Source organism: Elgaria multicarinata, chromosome 8, assembly GCF_023053635.1.
Source record: "Elgaria multicarinata webbii isolate HBS135686 ecotype San Diego chromosome 8, rElgMul1.1.pri, whole genome shotgun sequence".
NCBI lineage: Eukaryota > Metazoa > Chordata > Lepidosauria > Squamata > Anguidae > Elgaria > Elgaria multicarinata.
This window is the reverse complement of record NC_086178.1, coordinates 8,505,487-8,511,486: the sequence shown is the minus strand read 5'-3', so window position 1 is coordinate 8,511,486 and position 6,000 is coordinate 8,505,487.

Here is a 6,000-nt window from a genome sequence, read left to right as displayed (position 1 = left end):
CTAACAGTCAGGAAGTTTTTCCTGATGTCCTGTCAGAATCTGGCTTCCTTTAACTTGAGCCCGTTATTCCGTGTCCTGCACTCTGGGAGGATCAAGAAGAGATCCTGGCCCTCCTTTGTGTGACAACCTTTTAAGTATTTGAAGAGTGCTATCATGTCTCCCCTCAATCTTCTCTTCTCCAGGCTAAACATGCCCAATTCTTTCAGTCTCTCTTCATAGGGCTTTGTTTCCAGACCGCTGATCATCCTGGTTGCCCTCCTCTGAACACGCTCCAGCTTGTCTGCATCCTTCTTGAATTGTGGAGCCCAGAACTGGACGCAATATACCTATGGAGTAAGGGAATCCTAGTTTTCGTAATCCATACATAACCTGCAAGAAAGTATTTATATTATGTTACATTCTGCTGCCTCACCATTCCCATTGGGCATTCCTGCACTGGGGTGCAGTAACTAGAGGTGTGCTCCTCTCCGATTAGAATCGGAGAATCAGAAGCGAATTGGCCTGCTCCGCTTTGCCCAGGGGCGGAGTAGAAGCGGACTGTGGACCCTTAGAAGTACAGCAGAGAGAAGTGGCCATAAGAGAAGAGTCGTGGCTGGGGGTCATTTTGAGCCTACTCTCAGCACTCTACGTGGTGTGGTTCGCTTGCTATAATTTTTGGAAAAAGCGGGTAAAAAAAGCGGGAGAGGTACCTTTTTGAAGTGCTGAGAGGCAGAGTCATGATCACATGATCCCAAAGTTGGAGTTGGGGATAGGCAAAACGGGATACTAGTAACTTGGGATACTGGGAAACTTCTCTTTCTTAGTTTGAACGGACTTTTCCCAGTGTTTTTTAAAACAGTAGCCCCACCAAATGCACAAACACAACCTGAAATCATATACTAAGCAAATAAATAACAGATAGGAAACACAGCACTGCTACCCACCCAAACCTTGGTGAACAACTGAATAGATGTGGTGCAAGGGGATGAGGTCCCCTAGGGCATGTGGACGTGCCCAGTGCACACATACACTGTGTCCTGCCCTGGAGGGTCATCAGAGTCCTCCAAAGGTTAACCAGTATGCCCCCAGAAATGTCTGCTGCCTGCCTGCCTTCCCTCCCTCCTCCCCTGCCCACCTCGCAGGGATGGTTTGTGTGTGTCTTGCTTTGACTCGGGATAAGTCCTTCCTGCGCTCACTTAGACTTTTTGAAGTTCCAAATCAATTTTTCAAGTTTGGAAGAAGATTCATATAGGTTTTTCTCTACTCCCCAATTCATGGCATTTTGGGATTTCCTTTGAAATGGCCCCATTGAGCTGTCTGCAGCTTTAAATCCCTGAGATACTGGGGTGTCCGATTTTCAAAAATTCCCCCAAAATCAGGGGATGCTTGGATTGGCTTGAGTCTTGGCATGTGTGTGTATACGTCCATGAGGTGTCATGGTGCTGAACTTGAGGTTTCTAACATGAACATTGACATAGTTCTAGCATGGGACTTGATTTGTGGTGAATTAAAAGGTTAAAGCCCCGCCAAAAATCAGGAGATGATGGGATTTGCTTGAGGCTTAGCATGCATGTGTATACATGGATAAACTATCATGGTGCCGAGTTTGAGGTTTCTAACGTGAAAATTGACGGAGATATCGAAAGGAGTGTGAATTGGGGTTATGGGAGGTGCGTTAGAGGTTAAAGCCCCTCCAAAAATCAGGGGATGATGGGATTTGCTTGAAACTTGGCATGATTGTGGATCTAGATGGCATCTGTGAGGGTGCCCACTTCAAAAAAATTTGTCTGTCAAAATGTCGGGGAACAGTCCATGTCTGAAAATGGGGTGTCCGATTTTCAAAAATTCCCCAAAAATCAGGGGATGCATGGATTGGCTTGAGTCTTGGCATGCATGTGTATACGTCCATGAGGTGTCATGTTGCCAAACTTGAGGTTTCTAACATGAAAATTGACATAGATTCACTGAAGAATAAAGCTTTGCATAAAATGAAGCAAAATTTCTATTTTGATCTGTGAAGAGCATGACAAACTCAGAAATACGTTGACTTTGGCCACAGATTGCGTTCAGAGACTGTGTTTGGTTCTGCAGGGTGCAAACAGATTTGAATCATTTATAGGATTGTTGTTTCAATTATGTTTCAATATTTAACAGAATGTATTTGATAGTGGGATTTTATCATTTACTGTTTGTGGGCAAAGAGGTGATGATAATGAAGGTGTTCCTTCTGCCCAAACTGAAGTGGACTGAACCAGCACAGACTAGACTTATACTTGGAAAAAGAAAAGATTGGTGAAAGTAGACTTCAAAGATCTTTCCATCCCTACTCCAAGTCAGGATATTGCAACAGTAGAGGCACCGTCCTAATTTCCCAGTTGAAATTTCACTCACCACACTGGCAGAACCTGATAACAACTCTGTCCAATGCAGTGGCCATAGCTAGATGGGGCTTTATCCCGAGGTGATCCCCAGGATCATCCCTGTGCATCCACATGATGCACAGGGGATCCTGGGATCAGGGAGGGATCATCCCTCCCTTGCCCCAGGATATAGCCCTCCCCTTTGGCTCCAGTTTTTCCACGGTCCCAGGCTGAGCCTGAGACCACGGAACATGTCACCGGGCGCCACAGGTTGACCTGCTCCATGCGATTCCTCATGAGGAGCTGGGAGCCGCGCACATGATGCAGCACTCCTCAGGAGTGTTGCGCCCATGGAGGTAGGGTGGGGGGAGCAGGGAAAGTAATTTAAATTTTAAAAATTACTTACTATTTGCACACGAATGTTCATGCGCTGCTGCCCCTTTAAGTTAAAAAATGGCGGGCGCGACACCTCTCTTTCCGAGATTGTCATGTATCGCATGTAAACACATTGTGAGATCTTCCCTCCTCCATCGCGGGCTAACCGGTAGGTTTAGGTAAGGCCAGGGAGGAAGTGGCAGGGTTCTGGGTAGGAGCCAATCCATTATCTTTCCCAATCTGCCACATGAGCAGATGTCTGACTAATGAGAGGGCCACCACTGAGTCCAAGACATCCGGACTCCACCAGGTTGGGAAAGGCTGGCCTAGATCTACTTTGGAAGTGCCAGCTACAAGCTTTAAAAAGTGGGTTGTTTCTTCATTTCTGTTACATGTTAGGCTTGGTGCATAGCTGTTATAAGACAAATCTATCTGCCCCTCAGTTGTGGTTGGGAATTGTTCAAAGCTGGTGTGGTGAGTGTATGTGTGAACATAGTTCTGGAAGAACCTTCACAAGGTTCAACTTCTTTTTATCTTGCTCATTAATACCCACATGAAGCCAGTAGATGTAGTCATCCAGAGGTTGGGGGTCATCAGGTTCAAACAATGTTGTTCAAATACAGCTTTATTTCTCCTTTTCACCTCTTCTATGTCCAGTGTGAGGGCCTTGCTAGACCAGGCCTTAGCGCGCCTTCCAATCCGGTTTCCTTGCTGTGCGTCCAGATGACGCACAGGGGAATCCGGCGGCAGGCCGCAGTGAGGCCTGGTCTAGCGCGCCATAAGCGAATGCGCTTATGGCGTGCTTTTTCCCCAGCTCCAGCCTCAGGCCGGGGCTGGGGGAAGTGTGCAGACTTCCGCGGCTTTTCGCGGCTCCTCGCGAGCGAGGAGCTGCGAAAAGCCGCGGACCTGGCACAGCGCTCATAGGAGCGCTGTGCCCATCGGCGGGGGGGAAGAGAGGGGGGGCGAAGGATGGGAGGGTGGGTGGCACGGGGGAGGGCGGATGCGATCGTGCCGCTGCCGCCCGAGCAAGCAGCCGAGCGGCGCTTGCCCGGGCAATGCCGCCCCATCCCGGGCATTGCCCGGGCAAGCGCCGCTCGGCTGCTTGCTCAGGCGGCGGTGGTGCAATCGCACCTGCCCTCCCCCCGTGCCACCCACCTTCCCATCCTTCGCCCCCCCCCCCCCGTTTTTAAAAAATAAAATAAAAAAGCCACTTACCTTCCCAGAGTCTTTGGGCCACCCGCGGCCCCTTTAAACAAACAAACAACAAAAAATGGCGGACTCCACAAGGCTTGCGTCCTCCCTGCGGCTCCGCTGTCTGGAAGCCTGGGCAAGGCGTGCTAACATTAGCGCGCCTTGGCCCCGCCTCCCTGCCGGCGTAAGCCGGCAGGTCTAGCAAAGCCCTGGGATTCCATGAATGAAAACATCACATCATTGAGATACCGGATGAGAGTGAGTAATATGAAGCTTAATCCAAATAAGATAATGACTTGTTTGTCCTGCCAAGAGGTGGATAAAGAGTTCTAGGGTGCCTTGTACTAGCTTTAGCCAATCACACCTTTTCCTCTGGGAAATTAGGACGGTGCCTCTACTGTTGCAATATCCTGACTTGGAGTAGGGATGGAAAGATCTTTGAAGTCTATTTTCACCAACCTCTTCTTTTTCCCCAACTACAAGTCTAGTCTGTGCTGGTTCAGTCCACTTCAGTTTGGGCAGAAGGAACACCTTCATTATTATCACTTCTTTGCCCACAAACAGTAAATGGTAAAATCCCACTATCAAATACATTCGGTTAAATATTGAAACATAATTGAAACAACAATCCTATAAATGATTCAAATCCGTTTGCACCCTGCAGAACCAAACACAGTCTCTGAACGCAATCTGTGGCCAAAGTCAACGTATTTCTGAGTTTGTCATGCTCTTCACAGATCAAAATAGAAAAGGTCAGAGAATGGAAGAAAAGTGACAAATAAGGCAGATATAAACAAAGAATTTTGCTTCATTTTATGCAAAACTTTATTCTTCACCAGCTGGGAGTGAACACTTTCCAGAGCTTATCTCTTCAAGGGCAAACAATACACAGTCAATGGGATGCCAATATTCTTCCGAAGGGGAGAGCACAGAGAGGTTAGCTGATCCTAGAGTACGCTGCAGTCTTAAACAGCAGAGCTAAAGGAAGGCGAGAGAAAGTCAGCCTTGCTGGCATCTCTACAGAAGCTGCCTCAGAACTAGTCTCTCTGAAGTTAACGCATCTTGGGAAAGAGCTTTCTATTCTTCTTGAAAGGACAATTATCTTGCTTAGTTTGCATAGTTTTTCCTAGGGAAAAATTCCTAGGGATTAGCCTATCTTCAGGTGAGAACATATGTTTATTGCTTGAATAAAGCTTCGTAGATTACTTAGCAAGCCTTGTTTTTGTCTCCCAAGAAAGCAGGAGGTTTTGAGAAACACAGCATCCTAGCTGCCAGAGTGACATAAGCATTATAAACTTGCTTTGTAATTTCTTCTTGCTACCATTAGTGTTCTGGTGTTTTTTTTTATTGTTATTAGCTTGGTTTTTGCTTAATAAATTGTTATCCTTCACCCACTGGTGTGCTTATTGTTTTCCTAAAAAAGAACCATTGCCTCTTGGTAAAACAGAATATTATTATTATTATTATTATTATTATTATTATTATTATTATATTTATTTGTATCCCGCCTTTTGCCCAATGCTGGGCCTCAAGGCGGCCTTACAAAGTTTAAAATATACATGGGGGGGGGGAGGGAAACAAAACCATAAACAATTTAAAAATACACAACAAAATTATAAGACATTAACATAGATGGAGGGCTGGATTATTCTCCAAAGGCCTGCTTGAACAAAAAAGTTTTAGCCTGCTTCCAAAAGCCCATCAAGGAGGGAGCCAGTCTAGCTTCCCCGGGAAGAGAGTTCCAGAGCACCGGAGCAGCCACCGAGAAGGCCCTCTCCCATGTTCCCACCAAGCGTGCCTGTGAAGAAGGTGGGACTGAAAGAAGGGCCTCTCCAGAAGATCTCAAAGCACGGGCAGGCTCATAAGGGAGAATACGTTCTTTCAAATAACCTGGACCCGAACCATACAGAGCTTTATAGGTTATAACCAGCACTTTGAATTGTGTCTGGAAACAGACTGGAAGCCAGTGGAGCTGTTTTAACAGGGGAGTTGTGTGCTCCCTGTAACCAGCCCCGGTCAACAACCTGGCTGCAGCTCTTTGAGCCAGCTGGAGTATGGCATGATAAGCATTTGGTGTTCTCCAGCAGCGCTCTTC